This window comes from Notamacropus eugenii, chromosome 5 (assembly GCF_028372415.1).
Source record: "Notamacropus eugenii isolate mMacEug1 chromosome 5, mMacEug1.pri_v2, whole genome shotgun sequence".
Taxonomy (NCBI): domain Eukaryota; kingdom Metazoa; phylum Chordata; class Mammalia; order Diprotodontia; family Macropodidae; genus Notamacropus; species Notamacropus eugenii.
In genome coordinates this window covers 9,462,492-9,489,868 of record NC_092876.1, presented here as the reverse complement: position 1 = coordinate 9,489,868, position 27,377 = coordinate 9,462,492, and the positions used below count along the sequence as shown (strand labels likewise).

The window sequence follows — 27,377 nt, the reverse complement described above, 5'->3', positions numbered from 1 at the left end:
AAGGATGGTGGGAGGATTTGGATGGGAATAAGGAATATCAGGTAAGCTAATCAAGTAATGAAGGTGGCCTGGGGTGGGCCAGATGACTTGGGCAGAGGCACCAGTGATCTGGGCTACTTAAATGTATGGGAAAACTCAGGATCCAGGTCCCATCACCCCATCAGCAGGTACTTTCACTGATTTAAGTAAGAAAGAGTAGCTGAACTGAGTTTGAAAGTATTCTCAATGAGCTTCTAAAGGTTTTTAAAAATGAGTTTGCAGTCTGCAGTTCAAATTTATCCACTGCTTACGAAGCATTACCTTCTCTTCATCATGAAAAAAGGGAGACTTGTCCAAATCAGGGAGCACTTTGAAAGGAAGTAAAATTAATTTGAGAAAATGTTTTTTCTTGCCACTCTATTTTCTTCTGGGAATGATATAAGAGAATTTAATTGTTTTGGCAAAATAAAATCAAAGTCACCTAAGGATTTTGGAATACATGATGCATTTGTAAACTTTTAACAAACCCCTAAAATTACAGTATTGCAATTAGTTGTTATTATAATAATATTGTGTGCTAAATTGAAAAGGAGGAATTCAGTGGAGTGAAGATTAGTTTTGTAGATAGTATGGGATACGATTGGGAAACAAAAGCCAGAGAAATTAAGAAAGAAGATGTGTGATCAAAAAATGAAACCTGAAAGAGCAAAGGACTTAATCAAAGTCGACTGAGGGAGATATAAAAAGGAGATAAGTTTAAGCAAGTCAAGATGAGAGAAGAATGGATGGAAAATTAAAGAAAGTAGCAATCTTTAGAGCTGACATAGTGTGAAGCAGAATTGGAAATAAAGGGTTTGAAGTTTTGGAAAGAGAAGTTTGAGGGAGGTTTTTATCTCATTGAAATAAGTGAGGGAATTAGAGTAGCAAGTGAAAGTGGAAAATGAGTGAACCGTGCTGCCGCCCTCTTGTGGTTGAATTCTGAAGCTATCTTAGTTCCATTTCTATTCAATTATGGGTCTAGTTCAACCCATTTCTGTCTCATGAGCAAACTTCAGTCAATTGTGAAAATTACGAAAACGTTTTATTGTATTACCTAAATCTATCCCTGTGTGACTGGGAAGCTGGACCTCCCCTCCGTGCTGCTCAAATACCCTTAACTAAGGACCTAGCTTATCCTAAGGAGAAACCCAATCATATCCAAAGGTTGAAGGGAGGAGTTTTCTCACAGTCATGCATCTTAAGTAACTTATATGTCTTACCTGAAAATTGCCCTGTCCTTATCAATCAGTTCCTTTGAATGCTTGGGGACACTTGAGGAGGAGTGAGGGGGACAACTCTTTTTCTGATTCTAGTGAATTGCACATATTTTCTCTCCTGTTCCCAACATGGGAAGACATTGATTTTTTTCTCCAATTAGAAATCAGATTACCCAATGCTGTCTCTTCTTAGCTGTTTTTTCTTAATTAACCGGTCTTATTTAATTAATTGTTTATAATGAATAAAAATCCATCTTCCCTGTACCCAGGGTTCACTGTCAAAGCTGAAGTGCCTGGTTCTGATTTGTTAGGCAACGGGCATGCATTTCTTAAGAAATCAGGATGGTCGAATGCAGGAACCTTTGTTTCCTCAGTCATTTCATCTTTCACCCACAATATAAGAAGAATCTGAGAAATTTTATTTGGTCATTCTTTATGATGGTGAAAGTATTGGAATATGTATTCAGCATGGAATTACTTGAGGATAGCATCCAAAACACATATAGAAAGAAGTTAAATATTCCAGTGATTTGATGATATCATTCTCTTAACATTTATTATTCAATAGTTTTCCAAAATTCATGATTTAAGAAAATATTACAACACAATAATAAGATATACAACAGTGTGGGTTTAAAAGAGAGAATGAAACTTATTGTCAGGCAAATTGCATCAATTGAGTTCAATGAATCTCAAAAGTACCTTACAAAGAACATCATTCCCCTTTGACTTTTGAAATCCTATACTTGCTGCATTCAGGTCCAGTGCAATATAATTTTGGTAAAATTATACTTTTATCAAAACTTTTTTTTGCAGTTCCTGAACAAATTGTCCTAATGTCAAATATTAAGTTCATTTTTTCCCCTTAATACCTGATTTAGTGATAAAGGATCAAAAATCAAATTTATCCTGGAGAATATATCTTAATGACCCAATTTTCATGACCCTATATGGAGTTTTCTTAGCAAAGATACTGGAGTAGTTTGTCATGTTTCTCCATCTCATTTTACAGATGAAGAAACCGAGACAAAAAGAGTTAAATGACTTGCCCAAGGTCACACAGCTAGTAAGTGTCTGAGGCAGGATTTAAACTCAGGACTTTCTGCTTCTGGTCTAGCACTCTATCCATTGTGTCCCCTAGCATAAATTATGGTTAGATATAGATAAATACGAATGAAGACAGAGATTAAAACCTGTGCCTAATTATTAGGAATTTTCTAACTTGAATGCTTGAGAAATGGTCATTTCATTCCTAAATTTTCAGTTAATATTAACTCACTGAAGTAGCAGATGAGGAAACCACTTGGATCTCAGGTTCATTATTGCCCCAGTGCTTAGAAGAAGCTAATTACTGCAAAAGGATGTGATTGATTACATCTACCAGATAGGCAGAGATAGGCAACTTCTACAGTGATTCCAGCAGTCAGTGGTTTTACAAAGGTTAAGTAAAAATAAAGCAAATGACACCCAGTCACCGTAATCAGAGCCAGCTGAATACTCACATGTTCCCAGTTACCCAAACCACACTCTGCTGACATATTCTTTCCATTTGTAATTGGCATTGCTCCCTTGCTGTCCTTCCAGAGTTTCATTTTTCAAGTGGTATTTTCTTGTGTCTGACAATGGGAAAATTTGGCTCAATATACTCACTGTTTCTTCACCCCCACCCAAACATTCAACACATCACCTTGCAAGACAGTATTCACTATTGACCATAAATAGCCAATAAATACTTTGAAAAGCAATGGACAGATATTAAGATTTTAAAGGATTAATGGACTGCTTCACATAAACACTCAAGTGTTGGCCTGTGTTGACCCAAACAAGTCTTAATATCATGCATGTGGATGCCATCTTGGAGGGTTTAGGAGAAGCAATCTACAAATAGAATGCTAGTGAAGTGAACCCAGTTCATATCCCAGCAGGGTACTAATTGGCATTGAGCTCATTGCCTCTTCACAAGCTGGAGTGATTTTTCTTTGTACATGTGGATAATTCCACCAGGAATATTACTATCAACTTTACAACTTATTTGCTGATATTTGGGCATAATCCATTATCTACTTACTTACTTGAGTTTTGTAGTCTCTGAGAATAGAGAATCTTTAGGTACACACAAAAAGTATATATCTAGGCAAAGGGAGAAATGGAAAGCAACTTGCCTCTTAGCGAAAATTTGAAGTCAGAGGAATGCTGAAGGGAATCAACATTCTTAAGGTACTTGTATTCACTCTCAAGACCTTAAACATATACCACCAATGAACCACCAACTATAAAGAGTGATTTTGTGAAAAAATTTTACTGTTTAAGTGAAATGGAAGAATATTTCGAAAATTATAACTTGCCTAGATTAGTTGATGAGGAAATAGAATATCCAAATAAACTTCTTTTAGAAAAGAGAAATTGAATGGGCCATAAAGTAACATCCTAAGATAAAAGCACTAGGACCAGATGTATTTACAAGTGAATTCTATCAAGCATTTAAATATCAATTAATGTGAATATGAAATAAATTATTTGGAACAATAAGTAAACAAGGGATCCTACCAAACTCCTTTTATGAAACAAATATGACACTGATGTGTAAACCATGACGAACAAAAAGAGAAAAGGAAAATTATTGATCAGTTTCATTAATGAAAATGGATTGACAAATATTAAAAAAATACTAGGTAAAAATTACAAGATTATATTACAAAGATTACACATAATAATCAAGTGGGATTTATACTAGCAATGGAGGGATGGTGTACCATAAGGAAAACTATTAACGTAATTGATTACAACCATAATGAGTGTTTATAAAATATGATTATGTCAATATCATATCTATCACATGATTATTATGATCAAGATTATAAATAAATGCAAAAAAAACCTTTTGATGCGATGAAACATTCATTTCTTTAAAAAATACTCAAAAGCATTGGCATAAGTGGATTTTTCCTTATATTGATGAAAAAAATCATTTATCTAAAAGCATCAGTAAGGATTGTTTGTGATGATGATAAACTAGAAGCCTTCCCAGTAAAATCAAGTGTGAAGCAAGGATACCCACTGTCATCAATAATATTCAATACAATATCGGAAAACCAAGCAATTACAGTAAGAGAAGAAAAAGAAAAAGAAAAAGCCAGAATAGAGGATGAGGTAACAAAGCTATCTCTTTTTTTTTCTACTGCCTCCCTCAGTCTGCCCTCCCTTCTTTCTCATTTTCTTTCTGTTTTTCTTTACTATTTCTTCCCTCCCTTCTATCCACCCCATCCCTCCTTTGCCTTTCTCCTCCCACTTCTTATAGGATAAGTTAGATTTGTACATTTATATTATTCCCTCAATGAGCCAAATCCCATGAGAACAGGGTTCAAACAGTGCTCATCACCCTCCCTTCTTTCCCTCTATTATAGTAGGTCTTTTCCACTTCATATGATGTAATGTACTCCTTTCTGCCTCCTCCTTTCCTCCTCTCCCATTACAATCCTTTTTCACCACTTAATTATATTTATTATCATGGGGAGAGTGGAGCCAAGATGGCTGAGTAGAAGACACACGTACTCTAGTGCTTCTCCCACAGCCCATAAAATACTTGTAAAAAATAACTCTCAACAAATTCTAGAGCAGCAGAAGCCAGAAAACAACAGAGTGAGAGATGTTTCCAGCCAAAGGTAACCTGGAAGGCCAAGTGGAAAGGTTTACTTCATGTGATGCTGAGGAGAACAGAGCCCAGCCCTGGCCGCACAGCACTGGGAGGAACAGGTCCTGATCAAACCTCCAGGGCATAATTCCCAGCAGGGAGGTTCCCAGGTCCCTCAACTCACAAGCCACAATGAAACTCCAAAGGTTATAGTAGGAGGGCTTTCCGAGGTGGGCAAGAGGGGAGCTGGGTCCCTTCAGCAGTGGTGGCAGCAGCAGCAGCAGCAGCAGGCAGAGGATGGCTATGGTGTCTGTGGAAGCAGCCTGGGTCCACTGTCCAGGAAGCTCAGCTTAAAGCCTCTGGGGGAATTTAGCAGCTGATCTGAACCTCAGTCTTCAGCATGGTACTGGGGAGGAGGAAGAGAACCAGGACCATCCTTTTGATAAAGGATTCAAAAGTCAAGTTACTGGCTAGGAAAATGCCCAGAAAGGGGGAAAAAAGACCATACAAGTTTACTCTCCCGGTGAACAGGCATCTCCTTCCATCCTTTTGGATGAGGAAGAGCAAGGCACACTGTCAGAGGAAGTCAAAGCTTCTGACTGCACTACCTCGGAAATGAATATAAAATGGGTTTAAGTCATAGAAGAGCTTGAAAGTGAGTCAGCAGCTTGCTAAAAGACAACCAAAAAAATGCTGAGGAAAATAGCAACTTTAAAAATAGGCTAACTCAATTGGAAAAAGAGGTCTAAAAAGCCAATGAGGATGAGGCTTCTAAAAGCAGAATTAGCCAAATGGAAAAGAAGGTTCAAAAGCTCACTGAACAAAATAGCTCTTTAAAAGAGAGACTGGAATTCAGGGAAGATAAGGACTGTGAGATAAACCAAGAAGTGAAAAAACAAAAACAAAACGTTGAAAAAATATAAGATAATGTGAAATATTTCATTGGAAAAACAGCTGATCTGGAAAATAGATCCAGGAGAGAAAATTTAAAAATTATGGGACTACCTGAAAGCCATGATCAAAAAAAGAGCCTAGACATTATCTTTCATGAAACTATCAAAGAAAACTGCCCTGACATTCTAGAACCAGAGGGCAAAATAAATATTGAAAGAATCCACCAGTCACCTCCTGAAAGAGACCCAAAAAGGGAAATTCCTAGAAATATTCTGTCCAAATTTCAGAGTTCCCAGGTGAAGGAGAAAATTTTGCAAGCAAGTAGAAAGAAAAAAATTGAGTACTGTGGCAATACAATAAGGATAACACAGGGTCTGACAGCTTCTACATTAAGAGATTGAAGGTCTTGAAACAGGATATTTCAAAAGTCAGAGGAACTTGGATTTAAACCAAGATTCACCTACCCATCGAAGCTGAATAAGATACTTCAAGGGAGTAAATGGTCATTGAGTGATATAGCGGATTTTCAAGCATTCATGATGAAAAGACCAAAACTCCATAGAAAATTTGATTTATGAAAAGATAAACAGGAAAGAGAAATCATAAAGGATTTTCTAAAGCTGAACTGTTTACATTCCTACATGGAAAGATACTATTTGTAACTCTTGAAACTTCTGTCAGTATTTGAGTTGAAGGAGGGATTATACACACACACACACACACACACACACACACACACACACACACAGATATAGACAGTCAGTACAGTTTGAGTTGAATCAGAAGAGATGATCTCCATAAAAAAAGAAAGTAAAATTAATGGGTGAGAGAGGAAAATATTGGGAGGAGAAAGGGGTAAATGGAATGCTGCAAACTATCACTCACAAAACAGACAAAAAAATCTTGTTCAATGGAGGAGAAAAGAGAGGAGATGAGAGGTGAAAAGTGCAGCTTACTCTCTTACATACGTCTTAAGGAGGAAATAACATACTCACTAAATTTGGTATGAAAATCTATCTTACACACCAGCGAAGTAGGGGAGAAGGGGGCAAGTGGGGTGAGGGGGATGATAGAAGGGCAGGCAAATGGGAGAAGGGAGCAACTGGAAGTGAACACTTTTGGGACAGGACAAGGTCAAATGACAGAATAGAAAAAAGGGGGGAGGACAGGGTAGAATACAGGGCAGTACAGTTAGTCTGACACAATATGGATGTTATGGAAGACTTTTGCAAAATGACACATATATGGCCTGTATAGAATTGCTTGCCTTCTCAATGGGTATGGAGGTAGGGAGAGAGAAAAGTTGGAATTCAAAGTATTAGAAATAAATGTTGAGAATTATTATTGCATATTACTGGAAAATAAGAAACACAGGCAGTGGGGTATAGAAATTTATCTTGCCCTACAAGAAAAGAGAGAAGATTGGGATAAGGCAAGGGTGGGATATGATAGAAGGGAGGATAAATTGAGTGAAAGAGTAATCAGAATGCAAGGTATTATGGAGTGGGGAGAAGGGAGAGATGGGGAGAACAATTGGAACTCAAAATGTTATAGAAATGAATGTCAACATCTAAAAATAAATTTAAAAAATAAAAAATATATCTATTATCATCACATGAAAGTTATCTTATAGTCCTGCCCACTTAGTACATCCCTTCTGAATACTGTAACAAAGATTGTTCTCAAGAGTTACAAGTATCATCTTGCCATGTGGGATTGTAAACAGCTTGCCCTTAACATGTTTTTTTTTCTTTCTTGCTTGCTTACCTTTTTATACCTCTCTTGAACGTTGTATTTGAAGATCAAATATTCTGTTGAGCTCTGGTCTTTTCACCAGGAATGTTTGGGGTTTCCCCATTCCATTCAATTTCTATCTCTTCCCTTGAAAAATCATACTGGATTTTGCTGGATAGTTGATCCATGGTTGCAATCCAAACTCCTTTGCTTTATGGACTATCATGTTCCAAACCCTCTGATCTTTGAATGTAGAAACTACAAGGTCCTGCATAATCCTGACCGTGGTTCCATGATATTTAAATTATTTCTTTCTGTTTGCTTGCTGTATTCTTCTCTTTGTCCTCATAGTTCTAAAATTTGGCTACAGTATTCCTTGACATTTTCAATTTGTGCTTTCTTTCAGGAGGTGATTGGTGGATCCTTTGGATGATTAATTGATCTTCTTCTTATAGTTTCTCAGGGTGGTTTTCCTTGATGATTTCTTAAAAGATTCTATCCAGGCTCTTTTCTGGACCGTGGCTTTCATGCAGACCAATAAATCTTACATTATTTTTCCTGGGTCTGTTTTCTGTGTTAGTTGATTTTCTTCCATTGTTTTCTTCCGTTTTTTTCATTCTTTTGATATTGTTTGTCTGACTCTTGATGTGTCCTAGAGACATTAGATTCCACTTGCCCAATTCTAATTTTTCATCAATTGTTATTTTTCAGTTAGCTTTTGTACCTCCTTTTCCATTTAGTCAATTCATACTTTTTAAGGAGCTATTTTCTTCAGTGTACTTCCCGCACACCCCCAGGCACACATATTTTGCCAATTGTATTTTTAGAGGAATTGTTTCCTACAGTCAACTTTTATCCTTCATTTTGCAAGCTGCTGACTTTCTCTTGAATACCTCTAATTTCTTTCCCCAATTTTTCTTCTACCTCTTTTGTTTTCTTTTAAAATTCCTCCTTGACCTCCTCCAAGAAGGCTTTTTTGGGCTTGAGACCAGTTCATATTTCTCTTTGAGATTTCAGATGTGGGTATATTGAGAATGTTGTCTTGTTCTGAATTTTTGTTTTGATCTTCCCTGTCACCATAATAATTCCAAGTTAAAAATAATGGCAAATTAGTCAATATTTTTTTTGCTCTTTCCTCATTGTGTTTGTCTTTTCTTTGGCTTTTAAAGGTGATCTGTGCTTCTAGGACACTGTCACAAGCTTGTCATACTAGGGGTTATGGGACTGTCCACTGGCTTTGTGTGTTGGGACCTCAGGTATATGTGTGTGTGTGTGTGTGTGTGTTCATCCTTTGTTTCAGAAGGAGAACTTGCCATCAGAGAAATAATGATATAACTTGCACTTGACTTTGTTTTAGAGTGAACAAGGTCTGTGCAGATCACCAGCCTCACTTCTCCTTCAGAGCCATCTGAATCCAGTAACCAGATATTCATCAGGATGACTGGAGATGACTAAGGATGAGGGAACTATGGTTAAGTGGCTTGCCCAAGGTCACATAGCTAGTGAGTGTTAAGTGACTGAGGTGAGATTTGAATTCAGGCCTTTCTGACTCCTGCACTGGTGCTGTATCCACTTCACCACCTAGCTGCCCACAGGACCGCAAGTGCTGGCAGCTGAAGGCTGTAGGGATCTGGTAGCTTACTTGGTGCTTAGCTTGATCTGGTGTTGATGGCTGGTGTGCCAAGGCTAGGTGCATTTTCTCTGTAGTTCCCTGGGGCTATGCTGAAGCTGCAGGTCTGGGAAATGAGGGGAGTGAAGTCTGGCTGCTGAAGATGACTCCCCCCTGGGTGGTAGGTTCAGCTGTTGGTGGATGCCTGTCTACAGGCACATGTTGTGGTTCTCTGATCTGGAATCTGCTGGTTCCACTGACTGTGCCAAGGAATGTGGGGGTGAGGGGGAGAATCCTGGTGTTGGTGCTTGCCTGCTCCCCCAATATGGGCCTTAGGGCCTCCTCTGGGTTTTTTGAGGTGGGGCTTGGTACTGCTTGCCAGGGTGTCTCACATCCTGTGATGCTCCCCTTCCACCACAGCCTGAGAGACCTTTCCTGTAAATCCCCTAAACCTCCCATGCTAAAACACTGCTGCTCACCATCTTTCTGCTGGTTCTGCAGGATTCTTTCCTGGGGTGATATTTTCTGTTTTTCGAGATCAATAAAGGAGGGTGAGAGTGACCTCCTGCTTACTTTGCATCTTGGCTCCTGGAAGCAAAACCATCTCTTTTTGCAGATGCTATGATAACAGCCTTCAAACATCCCCAAAACTCAGTAAAAACATTATCTGATATAATTATTTTTGCAAAGGAGCAGGATACAAAGTAAATCCACACAAATCATCAGCATTCCTATATATCACACAAAAAAACTCTCCAATAGGAGATAGTAAGAAATACCCTATTAAAATAACTCTACAGAGTATAAAATACATAGGGGTACATCTGACAAGAGAAATTCAGGACGTGTATAAACAAAATTGAGAGAAAACCTCTTTGTACAAATAAACTCAGATTTAAGTGATTTGAGAAATATTAATTGTTCATGGGTAATCAGACCCAATATAAGAGAAGTGGACAATGTTACCTATCTAATTAAGGAATTCAACACCATTCCAATTATATTACCAAGAAATTATTTTACTGGATTAGATAAATATCACAACAAAATTCATTTGGAAGAACAAAAATTTAAGAATGTCAAAGGAAATGAAGAAAAAAAATTTAAAGGAAAGAAGTTTTGATATACCAGACCTTAATTTAGATTATAAGGCAGTAGTTACCAAAACTATCTTCTACTGGGTAAGAAATAAAGATAGATCAATGAAATAGAGCAGGTGTACAATTTACAGTAAAAAGTAGACCTAGCAATTTTTTTATCTGATAAGTGTGAAGACTTAAGATTTTGGCATAAAAGTTCATTATTTGGTAAAAAATTGTTGGGAAAACTGAAAAGATGCATGACAGAAACTGGACATAGACCAATATCTTACCATTTACCAGGATAATGTCAAAATGGATACATGGCCTATATATAAGGAGAAATTTTAGAAGAAAATTAGAAGAACATGGAACATATCAGACTTATGGATAAACAAGAAACATAGAGAAAAATTAATTGTAAGATGAATAACTTTTGTTTTATTAAGTTAAAAATGTTTTGTACAAAAAAACAAATATAGTTAATTTCAAAAGAAAAGCAGAAAATTAGGGGACATTTCTACAGACATTTTCTCAGATAATGGTCTCCTCTCAAATATATAGAAAACTTTAACACATCTAGAAGAGTAGGTCATTCTCAAATTGATTAATGGCCATAGCATATGAATAGGAAGTTTTCCAAAGAAGAAATCAAACCAATTCATAGTCATATCAAAAAAACACGCTAATTTATTATTGATTAGAATTACAAATTCACACAACCTTGAGATATCATTTCATACCTAACAGATTGGCTAAAATGATTGAAGGGAAATTGACAAATGGAGGGAATGTAGAAAACTTGGGATGCTAATTCATTATTAGTAGAATTGTGAACTGATTCAACCATTTTGGAAAAGAGTCTGGAATTATGCCCAGAGCATTATTAAACTACCTGCACCTTTGATTCAGAAATATCCCTATTTCCAAAGGCTATTTCCAAAGAGGATTAGGGAAACAGGAAAATAACCTATATGTTTTGGAATGTTTATAGCAGCTTTCTTTGTCGTGGCAAAGAAATAGAAATTATAGGGATGCCCAGCAATTGGAAAATGGCCAAAAAACTGAGGTATGTGATTTTGATGGAATACTACTGTGCTATAAGAAATCGTAAGCTCAATGATTTTAGAAAACATGGAAAGACTTGCAGGAAATATTGAAGAGTGTAATAAAAACTGAAAGAACACCATATACAGTAACAACAATATTGTTTTGGTAATGACTTTGAATTCATAAGTATTTTTACTATAACAAATACGCGTTAACTATGAATGACATATGAAGAAAGATACTATCTGCATCCAGATAAAGAAAAGATAAATAGAAGTATGTACAGAGTATATATATATATATGTATAGATACACACATGTATCTATACATGTATGTGTGTGTGTACACACATTTATCAATACATACATACACACTATGCCTGTATTTTTCTATATATAATTTGTGTCTAGTTGAAGCCAACTCTAGGATGGGAGGGTCAAGGAAAGATGAAAGTAAAAAGGAAGAATTTTAACTGACAATATTTCTGTGTATTTGAAAGGAACAGCAAGTTGTCCATAATAGATTTGCAGTTTCATGTGAAATCATCTTTTTATTAAACTATGTTATGGAAACACTTGTTTTATTCCATAAATTAAAAATAAAATAAATTCTAAATAAAGGGGAAAAAAGAGTTCGCTTTTCTTATCATTCTCTGGAAGAGCTAGGAGATACAAAGGAAATCACCTTTTTGTAGCTGTGGATAACACCCTTCTCCTCACCCTATGCTTTAATAGTCTTGCTCAAGGTTCAGGACTTTATTTACTAAATTGGGATAGGGCTTTTATCTGTGTCCTCCAGAAAGGGTGTCATTGTGAAAACAGGCTTCAATGACAATGTGTATTGCCAGGAACATCCCTTATTGGGATCCATGGTTCTCAAAAGGTATCAAACTTTATTTCCTCACCTCTGGGTGAAAAACTAATAGCTACATATAGAAGAATGTCATTGTTGTATCATAACTGAAGTGAAAATTACATATAAACTATCCTTATAGGTACTGTTTTAAACATCTCTAGATAAGGTTCCTGGAAAGAGTATGTGTCCTTACTCATCTGTTAATAATATGCCACACTAGTTATAAGTATAGGTCACTATAGAGAATGAGAAATCAATATCTTTACAGAGACAATTTGGCAATATTTATTCAAGATCATTCGATACTTGCTTTAAAAAATAAATTTTTGCTGTTTATTGTAACATCATAATACCTCATGTATCCCTCTCCTTCCTAGAGAACCATCCCATAGGATACACAGTATTTTTTGGAGATAGAAAAAAGTCAGAAAACTGATATATTAAGAAAAATATCAAAACACATGCAATTTGTAACACCTTGGGTCTTTCACTTCTTTGAAGGGGTATGTTGAAGGTGTCTTCTGTCACTTCATTCAAGTCTCACTTGATTTTTATAATCTTATCACATTTGTTTTTAATATTTTGGTATCACTATTCTCTCCATTTACACTGTTTTAGTTACTATGTATATTGTGTTCTTCGTCCTCCTTACTTCACTCAGCATCAATTCATACAGATCTTTTCATACTTCTCTGTATTCATCACACACATCATTACTTACAGTCCAGCAATCTTCCATTACATTCATGTATTACACTTTGTTCACTCATTCTCCAGTTGGTGGGCATCTACTTTGTTTCCAGTTCTTCACTATCACAAAAAGTGCTGCTGTAAATATTTTCAAATACATGAGGATTTTTTTTTTATATCAATGGCTTCCTTGGCTTATAAGCCTAGATGAGATGCTTTCTATGTGAATTTAAAACTGTGCAATTTCATGGATGTCCTTTAATCCATTGCTAGTAATTTTTGATTCCAAGAGTCCTTAAAACTGCTTCTTCCTTTGGTTAGTTATCTTTCTGCATTGTGCAGTGTCTGTTTGTCCTTGTTGTGTCTTTGTCTGCTCCTGGTTGAAAGTGTTGTTTCCCTAGTCTAATATCTCCAATAACATGGTCAACGGGAAGGGAAGAGAGAAGTAGGGGACTTCTTTCTATTCCCCTCCCCTCAAGAGCCATTCCTTTTCTGGTTCTTAGCTTCAAATAGTACCAGTCCTCTGAAAAGGACTTCCTGAATGATTAGGCAGGTTCAAAAATTGATGGATTCAGTGCTGAACTTTCTCCGTCTATTTGAAAATGCTAGATATATGGTTTGCTTATTTAGTTAATTAATCATGATTTTATGTTCTTGACTCAATCAAAAAAGTTTTCCTCTCAGACTACCTTGCATCTACTCTGTATATGTCTTGTAGGTAGCTAGTTATTTACATATTATCCCCTCTATCATATTGTATGCTTCTTTAGGGAAGGAACCATATTTTCCCTCACTTTTTTGCCATTTGCATAGCTCAGTGCAATTTTTGACACATTGTAAGCACTCAATGAATGCTAGTTGAATGATTGATTGACAGTCTGGCTGTATGAATGCTGTAATTTTTGAGATAGAAGAATAGACCTAGAGATAGGAAGACTTAAGTTTGAATCTTGCCTTAGATACTTAACAGCTGTGTGATTCTGACCAAGTCATTGAACCTTTCTCAGCCTCAGTTTCTCCATCTATAAAATGGAGATAAAAGAGCCTCTTGGTGTTATTCTGAGGATCAAATAAAATAGCATGTAAAATTCTTTGCAAACTTTAAAGCATTACATAACTGTTAAATATTAGTAATTGTAGTCAATAATCAATGATTTTTAATTGACAGGAGAGCTACATGTGCATTAAAGGTAAGAAGGTATGATCTTTAGGATCAAGCCCATCAGTAGCTGAGACAGGGGCTCATCTGGATATGAATGTGATGACTAACCATATAATGTAGAAACTACTAAATCTGAGTTCATTCTCCCCAGAGGTGACACAGGGGAGAATATACTCTTGAAGTGGTGGGGTGAACAGAGAATGTTTATACTCCTGTTCTTGTCATTGTTTTGAAGTAAATATCACTTTGTAAAAGCTCTCTCCAACTTATGCTAATTGGAAACAGTATCTGATTCAAGATCTCAGATGAGGGAGAACTACAGAAATCCAGATCCTTTTGAAATCATTCTTTGGAAGATTTTTCTTTATACCGGACTTAGGTTTGGTTTTCAAATTCTAGCAGTGACACCGAGCTTTGAACTTATGGGGAAAACAGAGTAAGTCTATTCTCATTTCCATATGACAGTACTTCAAATGTGAGAAATACTGTTTTCCCTCCTTAATCTTCCCTTTTCTTGGAGACTAAATATACAGGGCTCTTTCAATCAATTCTTACATGGTATAGTTCCCAATGCCCTCACAATCCAAGTTTTAAGCCACCACATCTATGTCCTATTGAAAATCAACGTCCTAAAGTAGAGAGAAGACATCAGATATGACCTGTTCAGGAATTAATGTTGTGGAGATATTGAACAATATTGGAATTATGAGGGAAACAATGAAACTGCTGGTCAGAAGCCATGAAATGCACGTGAAATCCGAACAAGAATTTTTCAGATAATATCCCTGGCAAGTGGAAATTAAGACTTCTTTTTTGAAGTCCACCAGTAATGAAAAGCTCACTGTTTCTTAAAGTAGCTTATTCCACTTTTCAGCCACTCATTGTTAGGTAATTTTCCATTGTGTAAATCCTAAAAAGATCACTTAGAGGCATCTGAGGTCAGGGGTTTTATTATTAGCCACCTTTTAAATTTTATTTTCCATAAATCATTATACTTCTCTTTTTTTAAATTCCGTTTCCTTGTATCTGTCTAGTGTTCTTGACTTACCAGTCTTGATATATCTTTGGAGTCAGTTTTCTGTCTCCTCCCCCGCCTTTTCTTTTAATGGTTCTAAATTACAGAACAAAAGGTCCTTGAGGATGTGCACTAGTTTGAACTTTTTTTGGTATGCCTAGTACTCAGCACAGTACCTAGTTCGTAATCAATACTTAATTAATTCTAATTGATACAGTAATTGAACAAAATTTGCTAGGCTTCAGATAAGCATGTTTTTATTGACCTTAGTGAAGTGTATTCCATCTGATCAATGTTCCTATATTTTTAACTATGGTCCAGAAAAACAGTTCCCAGGATCATATACCATCTTATTAACTAGCCAGTCACCTCCCCCAAAATGTCCTCATCTTCTGAATCCTTTACCTTCAATTGGTATTGATAATGAAGATAAAATCCATGTCCTTAAAGCCTTCATCTGTTGTTTTTCAGGCAATCATAATCCATCACAAGACTTTTCAGGTTCCTTTAGGTGGTGTGTTTTTCTCTACATAAGTCAGCAGAAATGGTCAGTTATCATCAAATTGCCAAGCCTTGGAAAATTCTGTATTAGGTCCCAGATACAAAGTCCAGGAAGCCAGCATGCCTTACTCTTTTGTGCTAGGCCAGCAAATAGCTGTCTTATTAACATTTGACAGAGACTAATTATCAATCACTATTTTGTTATTTTCTGACCCAGGTGAGATGACCTGATGGACTCCTTGGTTCTACATTTTCATGCTTTGGAACAAAACCTACTTCTTTTAGCATTAATCTAGGACTCCCCACACACAACCCACCCCTTGTAACAATAACCTAAATAACAGGGCTTATTTAGTTCTGTACACTCAGTGGCTTTCATTGTTTTCCTTTTCTTTGCTAATATAGGTTAAATAGTTTACAATGAAATAGATTTGAATTTCCTTGCACCTCTTCAAGTTTCTTCCTTAAAATACTTCTTCTTAAGGAATCTTGTATTATCTTTTATAACCTTGCTTCCTTGCCTCAAGTCTCTCCCTACTTCAATCTATTTTTCACACAAATAAAAAAATGATTTTGCAAATCACATTTTTTTCCACATCAATCTCCTATTGAAAAAAAAACTACATTGGCTCTCTATAATTTCTAGGATCAAATATAAAGTTGTGTAAAGCTCTTTACAGGCCATTTTCATCCTGTATGGGCTCACCTCCACACACTCTGTGATCCAACCATGTTCTCCTACCTTCTGCTCCTCACACATCTTCACCATTCTCCATTTTCTAGCTTCATGTCATCACTTCTAGCTTTGAGGCTAAGAACCAAATGAATACTACCAAAACATCCCTCCTTGGCAACTGTTCCTCTAGATGTGCTGTCACATCAGAAGTACAGCCTATGTGTTTGTATTTGTATCCTTAGAATGTAGGACAATATCTGGTATATTGTTGGTTTTCTGTTACTTCAATTGTGTCTGAGTCTTTGTTTGGAGTGTTCCTGGGAGAAATCGTGGAATAGTTTGCATGTTCTTTTTCAGCACATTTTACAGATGAGAAAATGAAGGCAAATAGAGGTAAGTGACTTGCCCAAGGTCACATAGGTTGTAAGGGTCTGAGGACAGATTTGAACTCGAGAAGATGAGTCTTCCTGACTCCAGGGCTGACACTCTATTCTCTGTACTACCCAGTTGCCCTACCTGGTGCAGAGGAAATAGTTAATACATGGTCATTCATCATTCATTTATTCGTTCATTCATTCACCATTCAATTACTCTGTGAGATTTACTCATCTCATATCAAATTGCAGTTGATATACAATGATCCCCCCTACTTCGCTTGGCACTAGGCTCTCTGAAGGTAAATTGCTTCATTTTCCCCTCAGTTTCCTCATCCGCAATATGACTGGAGTGGATTACAGGATTTCATAAATCCCTTTTGAGTTTTTCTATGTTTATGAGTTGAAATCCAAGCTTTGGTCTCCAAACCTTCACTCTGTATCCTCAGGTAACTATTTACTGGTTTGACACTGAAGACCTGGCATGACTCATTTCTGATTGAGACATTCCAGAGTTGTCCATTTCCTTACTACCCCAGGTATGTGGTTAGTATTCTTAATTTTTTAAAAAAGGGCAAAAATATATTCACAGATATCCTCTAGAAAACAAGATGAATTGCAATCAACCTGGTGAGGAAGAAATTGGGCCTGTGATAAAAGACACTAATGAAAAAGTTACTAAGGCCCCAATGAGTAATTTCAGTGATCTAGGTATAGAGAACTACATCATAGGGACAAGGATGAAATATGTCATAAAGTAAAATCAGTGCTTTAAGTAATATTAATTCTCCCATCAGGTACTGTAACATCATGTCCATCCTGGAACAATGAATTCTGCTAAGACATTTACAGAATTCTGCCTTGTAGAATGGGCACCTCAAAGTTCAGTTAAACACATAGGATATTGAATAGGCTGTATATGTAACCCACCTCAGCAAGTCAGGATACTTATAAACACTTTAGAAGGAATGTCTAGCTTACACAATTAACATCTCAAAATAATATCTGGGAATAGAGTTAAAAGCAATTCATAATCTAGCAGTTTGAGTAACTGAAAAAATAAAATGTCATCAAATGAAAATCCTTTAGAAACTTGTAGATAAATTTTGCCTTCACCTCATCATTCATGAACATTCAGAAGCGGGTGTCTTTTCTCCTTAGCCCAGTCCTGGATGTCTGCAAGGTCAAAGATTACATAGATGATCATTGCTGCCAGATCAATTGCAGCTGATACCAAGAACACATTCCTCCAGCTGGGTTAACAGACCTGTGAGCATAGAACCTCTACTAGTATCATTCCAAAAATTTTACAATCTTCTAGGTCCCAAAATTCTACCTTCACTCAAAATATAGAAGGGTCACATGGAAGATGTGATCTACTATAAGATTTTCATTTTGCATCATGGTGAAGGTAAATGATTGGCAGCAAAATCCCCCCAAAAAACCAAACTTGAAAAGATGGGTGCAGCAAAAGACATTTGCAACAGAATTATAATTTATTCTCCTTTATTAGGTTGTTACACATTAGGTTTTGCTTGTTCTTCAGAAATGTAGAGAGCAGCATAGATGAAAGGATTTTTTAAATATAAGTTCTGGTGTGATTGTTGCTTAAAAAAATCTCTAATACTCTAACTTCATTTTAGATCATTAAATCCATTCTTGGATATCCAAAAATAAATAGCAAAATGATCTCTGTGGAGGCTATTTTACATCAGAATTGTGTGTATTCATCCTTCATTGCAGAAGAAAACCACGCCATCAGAGAAATCATAACCTGACTTGCACTTGACTTTCAGTGAGAGAGGGCTGTGCAGGTCATCAGCCTCACTTCTCCTCCAGAGCCATATGAATCCAGTGAACAGATATTCAACAGGACGACTGGAGATGACCCAGGATGAGGTCATTTAGGTTGTGACTTGTCCAAGGACACACAGCTAGTGAGTGTCAATTGTCTGAGGTGAGATTTGAACTCAGGTCCTCCTGACTGCTGCACTGGTGCTCTATCCACTGCACCACATAACTGCCCCTAGAGCAGAATTAATTTCACTTTGGATCTACCAACAAAATCACTACTTGTGATGATTCAGACCTGAAATCAGGAAGGACTGCATTCAAATCTAGTCTGGCACATATATTAGCTGTGTGAATCTGGGCAAATCACTGAAGTTCTGTTTGGTTCAGTTTCCTTAACTATAACTTGAGGATAATAACAATGCCTATTTCAGAGCATTGTTATGAGAACCAAATGAGATATTTTTGAAAAAATAAAATCATTCAGCATAGTGTGTGACACATCATAGCTGCTATATACATTTTATTCCCTTCTCTTTACTGACTCAACACTCTGCACCCTTTTCTTTACCAAGTGGATCTCACATGACCCACTTGTGAAATTCAGTCTCAAGGATTGTTGGGCATTTGTTTTGTGTTCCTATGTTGTGTTTCTCTCTATAAAACGTTTGTTGAAGGCAGAGTTTAAATGCTTTTATTTGTTTTATATTTAAAGAATATGGTTATGTTTAACTGATTTATGAAGTATCCAGTGTGTGTTTGTCCTTCATTGCCAAGGAACACCATGCTGTCAGAGAAATAATGACCTGACTTGCACTTGATTTTGTTTTGAGTGAGGGAGTGAAGCCTCACTTCTCCTTCAGAGGCATCTGAATCTAGTGACCAAATATTCATCAGAATGACTGGAGATGACCCAGAATGAGACAGCTGAAGTTAAGTGACTTGCTCAAGGTCACACAGCTAGTGAATGTCAAGAGTCTGAGGTGAGATTTGAACTCAGGTCCTCCTGATGCCTGCACTGGTGCTCTAGCCATCGTACCACCTAGATGCCCTAAGGTATCCAATAACAGTGGGTGAAAAGGTTCCTGGTATCATAGTAAAAACTCCTCCAAGTCCCATGAGAAAGCAAGTATACCTGAAGGAAGTAACATTTCCCAGGTTGAACCAATGTTTTATTTAGCCTGACATGAGTATTTACCCCATTATTTGAACAGTGGCACCTATCCCACATATTTTTATAGAACATAGGCATTTGGCCTTTACAGAATCCTACTCTGATGTTTTGTTGTAGTATGGAGGTGACTATGGGTTCTTCCCAGTAAGGAATACACTCTGTAAGTTTCTGTGATGTTGGCAAGGCTGTGAGAACAACCATGGCAATAGACTGAAAGCAGGACAAGCTTTGCTGAGCATGGGGAAACTCTTGACTATTACTAAGCCACTTGGCTAATGTGATTTTTTTGGCTATGTCAACCATTAATAAAGAAAAAATGACTCTAAGCTATGATTAGCCCCTTTCACTTCGGCAGTAATAGAGGAGTGGAAAGAGGTCCAAAAGTGCAAGAATCACAATGGATTTGGACTATGTATAAATTTGAATTAGATTGTTAGTTAGGAACTTAACATTTTGGCGCCCAAAGTGGGGCTCCCCTAAAAAATACTCAGTTGCAGAGTAAGAGGAGCAGACAGCGCGGGGAAATGCACACAGATCGAGCAATGGCAGGAATGGCCATCAGCCATAGTTTCATTTTTCAGGACGACCAAAGGCAGTGGGAAGCACCTGGGGTGAACCGATGTTTTGGAACAAAACCACTGGGATAAGTTGTGTAAGCATGGTTTTAACACAGCATATCATGGGGCAACATGTAGCCACATCAGAAAAGGAAAGCCTCCCCATGGCTAGTCGATAATCCTTCTTATGACACAGGGTCATGGAAGGTTGTAGGGGAGCAACTTTTGGAACTTCGTAGAGAAAGACCAGAGGAGAACCCCCCATAGCTGAAGGGGCTGCTTCTTCTGTGTGGTCAGTTTTGCTTTGAGCTTGGCGAAATTAGTTTCACTTTAGCAATAGGCTAGAGCCCAGCCATTTTAAAGAGACGGGTGAAGTAATTCATGTGGTGAAAGGCATGAAGGACCCGGAGCAAGGGAGTATAAATCTTGAAAAGTAGGAAAAAGTAGGCAATCAAATAAATGTATATTATAGAGAGGTCAGACCAAGTGCTTCTCCTGTTAAAATATTTTCAGTTTGGGAATGTACTTAAAATATGTCTTCAGAAACCTGAACAAGTACTATTAGCCACAATAACAATAAAGGTAGATTCAGCCTCTAGTACAAAATGGAAGGAAGACCTGATGGAGTGTGTCACACAAAAATTTAAAATAGAGTCTCCTCCTCCCACTGCTTCTCCATTATACAAGTCTAGATCACAAGTTTTGAAAAAAATCCAAGAGCCTGAAGGGGCTGTACAAAAAGTCCTTTGGTAAGCCACAGAAAGAGGAGGAGGAATACTTTTGGAAATGAGGCTAACATTAGTATTAATAGAAACCCCTCACCCCTATAACCCAGGCGTGGCTATAAGAGAACATACCCCTCTGGATTTGTATTCTCAAAGAAATTAATCAATTATGGACCACATAGTCTTTACATTCAGTCTCTTCTAGACAGTATTTCTCAGACAACCCTGTACCCCACTGATTGGTGCAATATAGCTAAACCACAGTTGAAAGATGAGATTACGTAGTTGGAAATCTGAATTATATGAAAGATGTTTGGAACACAGTGATAGAAAGGAAGCCAAAGTTATAATTTGTACAGAGAATTTCTGACAATTTTTTTCTTTCAATTTTTGGATTTTTAAAAAATTGTCTATGTGTTTTGTCTTTACATGTTCTGTGTGCGTGTGTTTGTGAATTATTATGGCTGGCTCCTTTGTAGCTGGAATTTGGAATGTTATCTCTTTCCCTCCCCCTCATCCCTTCTCTCTGATGGCTGCAGCATCAGGGAGGAGAATGAGAGAGAGAAAGAGAGAAACTAATCTTATGTTATTTAGTTTATATGGCTGCTAAATGCAGTTTTACATAAGAAACACAAGGAAATAATATGTGAAGCATTAAAGCATCTTTAATCAAAGCCCACTGGGAGAACACCATGGGTATGAAGTTTAAGGAAAGCATAAAAGTTTTGGAAATTATTGGAAAGTTGTTGGTAAAATTCTCTCTCTCTTTCTACCTTCTAACCCTGGCCAGCTTGTGAAGGTGGAGTGAAAGACAAGAAGAAATCGGAGAAATGTTTCCCCCATATCAGAAAGGCAGATTGACTAGCATTTTAATTATCTCATCCCTCTCCTAAAGGAGAAAAGTTTTTGTATAATGGGATACAACTAAAAGGTAGTTATTCTGGTCATATTTTAAGTGAAACATGTCACTCCTAATTGAATGTTTAACACAGGTCAAAATTCGTTATATTATATGACATTAAGGCAAATTGGGAAAATGCATAAATCTGAAAATGAAAAAAGACACCTCAGAGACAAAGCTTTGAACTCCCAAGTGGAAAGGAGGGGACTAGGTGCCACTGGACTTTGTTCCAGAGTCTCTCTCAGTTCTACTTGCAGTTTCACAACTTTTTCTTCCAAAAACATTTTTAAGGAATGTACACAGATGTGAAATTTTCTTGAGTAAAAGTTAGAACCATTAAGATTTTTACTTTACTCTGTAATCCAGAAATGGTGTTAGAGAAAGCAATTTGTAATCTGAATTTTGTTGAAACTAAAAGATGTTGGAAAAATTGTGTAAAGCCAGTTACGTTATTTAAAATTTTATCAGTCCTACTAACCTTATCTTATAATGTTTTGTAATTGACATTTAAAAAACCAGGTATTTTCACCTTTGCCTGTTAAAGAAGTTACAGCTTAAACAATTTGTCTATCATTTATAAAATTTGTAAGTAAGATTGTTAACTAAATTTTTGGAGTTACTGCTTTAATGCTAAAACCTAACATTGTCAAAGGCTCATTGTGTGTGGAAGGTAAGAAATTGAGTAAAAATTTTATTTAGACTGGTTCTGCCCATTCAGAACAGTCCTTCTGTATGTTTGGGGATTGGCAGGCAATGCCAATTGGATCCATGCCAATTCCTTTTATTTTGTAAAACTGCCAAGGCCCCTTTCATGTGGACAAGGCCATCAGTCCTAAGAAAGAAATTTGTGTGGCTTATATAATTCATAAATAATGAAGGGGACTTGCTGAAAAGTTGCAATAGATAGAAAGGATTTTTAACAATTGACTTTTATATCAGGACAAGTTTTAAATTTGAGAAGGAAAGATGTTAAATGGAATCGGTTGTGTATGTGAGTCCTGATAAATCTTTATTACTTACTGCAACTCCATGGGAATACACATAACTGTATTTGGCTTTAAGTTGTGATTAGTAAAATTTGCTGTTAAAGGCAAAAGCATTTGGGATCAAAAATATTTTTGTTTAAGTTTGAATTTGGGTATAGTTGCTTGCATTAAATCAGTATCTGAGAGAACTACCACAAGTTATTCAGAGTGAGTGTGATCCTGCACTGCTAACAGGTGAAGTTTGTACCTGGAAAGAAAATTGAGGGGACAGTTCTGGACTCAATCTAGCATGGGATCCTCCTGGTCAGTTTCCCCACTGTGTCTTAAAAAAAAAATGTTTCCCACCTGATTATTATTATTATTATTATTATATTATTCCCACCTGAGTCTGGCTATAAAATAGATAGTGCATGACTGGAAAATTTCACTGCTTTCTGAATTCAAACGGAGTCATAGATATTTTATCCTGTCATATTTGCTATATCACATGTCCCTACTTTTTTCTTCTATAGCAAATTTCTATGATCAATATCAAGTGACCAGCAAAATATGTGAGCCCGTTTATGTAAACTTATATGGAAAACTAATATTATTTTTATCTGAAATTAGAACATGTTCATAAATTTGTGTAAACTACTTAAGACTTACCTTAAGATGCGCTCATTGTTTAAAAGGATTTAAAAGCATTAGTGTTTTTCTGTAATCAGTCTCTTACTGTTACCAATGTGAGATTACATTGCACGTTTTTGACTAAAGCATTTTGTAATATCTAGGAATTCTGTATAATTAAGAACTTGGTTTGTTCTACTACTTGGGAATTCGTGTTACTTAAGGACATTTTTATACCAACTAAGTTTTAATTAATTTTAATTTTAAAAGATTTATTTTTGCTTCAAAGTGAAAAGAGAACTATCATTTTAAAAGGTTTCAACTAATTTTCTTTATAAAAGTTTAGTGACTCTCTCAACACCAGGATAAATTTTCAACTGTTTTAAAAGAAAAAAAATATTTTTAGATGAAATGTTTTTCAAAGAAAAGGGGGGTAAAGCCTACTAAATTTTCATTTTCAAGATAATGTATTGCTAAATTAATGTGTAATGATGTATAAAGCAAAAAGGATCTTGCTATTTTAAAGTGAATTTGTGGTCATTCATGGCCTAAGCAAAAGTTAAAATTAGTGTTTGAACTTGTTGATAACTTAATTTCTAAAAGTTTTTCTTCCAGAATATTATCCAGAAAAAGATAAACAAGCCTGTGAAACATCGATGAAAATCTATTTAGTTGTGAGATTCAAGTTGGAAATCTGTTTTGTTTAAGACAATACAGCAATGCTAGTGAAAATTAATAACTTGTGAGCTATCTTTTTTATAGTAGAAATATAAAGGAAAGTGAAGCAGTCTTAATAATGGGTTCAAGAGATTTGGAAAGATAAAGGTTTGATTGAAAATATGGAAAGGAAATAAGAAGTTTGGGGACAAGTGGGAGTCATCGAAGCCCCTCCAATCCCCAGGTAGTTGCTCTGGAAACTTTTGTACCAATCTCAGAGTATGTGTGTTGAGAAAGTGTGGGGAAGTATTTTCAGAAGACAGAAAAATGATGTAACTACCATGTTTAACCCCTTCTGGTCATTTTTGGCCTTTGTTTGCTTAATCTCCTTGCCTGATTTGTCTCCTCCAGGTTTAGTGTCTTCCACTTTAAAGATGGCCGTTCTGGCTTTACATGACCCACTGTCCATGACCCATCACCCTCTGGACCTGGCATCACACTAGCTACAGACCTCTCCAATGTCGGGACCGTGTGCAGCAGGGACAGCTCTACATCCACTCTCAGCAGGAAACAATTGCAGAAACCGAGACCTTCATCCCTTACCCCAAAAGATTTGGGTTTCATCTCTTTGAAAAAGGGGGAATGATGGGGTGTTTGGGTGCATATACTTGGGCCCCAGTGCTAAAATCACATTGAAAAATCATATTTCTCTCTAGCCTCAAAATACTATCTCAGGCAGTTTCTCCCTCAAGGACACAGCCTGCCCTAGCAACACCCGTTATCTTCCTGCCTCCTGCAGTAGTCAGCTCCACCTAAAGAACTCGACTGCCAGCTATGCACTGAACTCACTATGTATTGGGTCATAATGACATTTGCTATTCACTAACCAATTGTGTGTATCCTAGATTCAGACATATTTATACTCTCAATTTTTTTTTGAATGTCACCCCATTACTGTACCCATCATACATGGACATTATTGGCCAAACTTCATTGACTGTGATACTAATGAGGGACAGACATTGAATATTTCAGGTTATGTATTACAATCCTGGCACAATATTGCTATGAAAGATAGAAATGATTCCGAGACCCAGGGATTTCCAACACAACACTGGACAACGATCAATGGAAAAACAACGCCAGGGGCGTGGAAGTTTTTCGCGACAATTAGAAGATCCATGTCCTATATTGAAAAGAACAGGACAAATGGAGTATTAGCTAGCCACATTTATACAGCTCAAGTATGTTGGGGGGGGACAATATGTGTTTATGTGGGGACAGAAGGAAAATGTTACTTTTGTAAAAAGTGTTAACGGTACCTTATAAGGAATTAAGAAGGACATGTATAGCATCACCTGCTTCAGCTGCAAGGTTTCAGAGTGTATAGATTATAAAGCCTCCAGGGTAGTGTCCATTATAATACGCCCAAAATATGTACTTATGCCAGTAACAACTAAGGGTTGGTATAGATCTAGAGCAGATCACATTTTTTGGGAATTAGAGCAGAAGATAGAGATTGGGGTGGGACCAAGGGTTTAAAGATGTATTAGTTGTGTAATCTTCGGAATATCTTTGCTGATCTCATTGATTACGTCCTCATTATCATTGGCTATGTCAGTATCCACAGTACAAAATGAAAGGGTACAAGCTAAGTTCATGGGAGAGTTGGCACAGAAATGTGTTTTTAGGGTTCCAGGAACAAAGAAAAATTTATTTGGACTTTAATACAGCGATAAAGAAATTAAGAGCTGCTGTTGTAGCAGTTGGTGATGAGGTGGATAGGTTGGAATTTCGTCAACGATTGGTATGTGATTATAGCTGGATCTTCCTATGTGTGTCTAACAACCTGTGTAATGAGTCACATTGTGATTGGCAAAGGATAAAAAACCATTTGAATGGGGTTATTGATAATCAGAATTTGACCCTGGAAATTGAGGATTTATATAAGCTTGCCCAAACTATGTATGAAGCAGCAGATCAAGATTTAACTCCTGATATAACTGCACAAAATATTACAGATTTCTTCAAACATTTATCCATTCCATCAATTTTCAATTATATTGCTCATGGTGGAATTGCTTTTATTATGTGCTTATTAGTTCTTTTATGTATCCTACCATTTAATGTTAAGCTTGCATGCTTGGTCTTAAAAGGTGTGGTTAAGAGGGTAGATCTTAACACACAAGTTCTCTGGAAAGCTCATCTTGAAAACAAAAAGGGGGAATTGTAAGGGGTCTGGAACTCTCGGATTATCAGGGTCATAATGCCCTCAGGAGAAATCTCTTTGAGACGTCATGTCCTTGCATGATTTATGTGATGGACCACCCCTACGCAATTACCAACCTTCACAATTATCTTGAGCAAGAATAACAACAGCCACGCATGTAAGCATAGCAGAGAGTATTTACAAACTTCTTGCTTGAATGGAAGTAGAATGGAAGTAGAATGCCTATATATACTCTGAACTAGCTGAGAATGAACGGAGTACATACTATCCTTGCTCCTGCCTCATTCATTCATGCTTGGAAGAAAGATCTCATGCAGGCATGAGATCTTTGGGAACTTAACAATTTTCATTAATCATAAATCTGGAAGAAGCATGAGGTTCATTAATTCATTACCATCTCTAATGGTTAGAGTTCAGGAGCAGCTGCCTCATTGCTTCATTTGAGAAAGAACTTTGAGAGTTCCACTTAGGACTTAATATTGTGTGTGAATATTATGTAAGAGACTGCAAAATTCCATATGAGTGAATAGTGTTAAAGGAAACCCCAAAAGGCAAATAGAAGCTTTCATTCATTAGAGAAGCTATACTTCCAGGAAAAATCATTGATAATAATAATGACAACTAGCATTTATTCAGCACTTTTAAAGTTTTAAAATTTCTCGTTTTGTGTCATTGGCTTCTATTTGTTCCATTCTAATTGTCAGGGAACTTGTTGCTTGTGTAATGTTTTGCACTTCTTGTGTCAAGCTGTTACTTCCCTTTCCAACTCATTCTTCCATAGCTTTCATTTCTTTCTCATTTTGATCTCTAACACTCATTTTGTTGGCAGGAACATTTTCAACCCTTAAACAAAAAGAACAAAACAAAACAAAAGACCTTTGCTTTGTCTCTTTCAGGAATTCTGGTTGAATTCACGCATAAGTTATATTTTTCACCAAGTCTCTGCTTACAGATGTTTTGGCATCATTCTTTGCATTTGTGTCTTGAGCATTCTTGTCACCATGAAAGCTTTTAATGGTTAAAATTTTTGTTTGTTTGTTTGTTTGCTCATTTTCCCAGCCTACTTCCTGCCTTCAGACTTCATATTAGGGCTGTGCTTTGTAGAGAATGTTTGTGCTGGTCCTCTTGCTGATTTCTTGAGGGTCTTGCACTGTTGTAGGATCTCAGGGGACTGACTGGCTGGGGACTGACAAGCTTTCAGTGTCTGGTCTGATTCAGGGCAAAGCCTGATTTCCACCCTC

General features: G+C 36.7%; 1 long non-coding RNA gene across 1 annotated transcript; it reads right to left on the bottom strand.

Annotated features, from left to right (window-relative positions):
* Positions 1-1,865: 1,865 nt before the first annotated feature.
* Positions 1,866-15,517, bottom strand: LOC140508481 (uncharacterized). Its single transcript, XR_011968452.1, has 3 exons — positions 15,361-15,517; positions 10,476-10,510; positions 1,866-5,302 (listed from the first exon to the last, which is right to left on the bottom strand). It is a non-coding gene; the product is annotated as an uncharacterized lncRNA (long non-coding RNA).
* Positions 15,518-27,377: the final 11,860 nt, after the last annotated feature.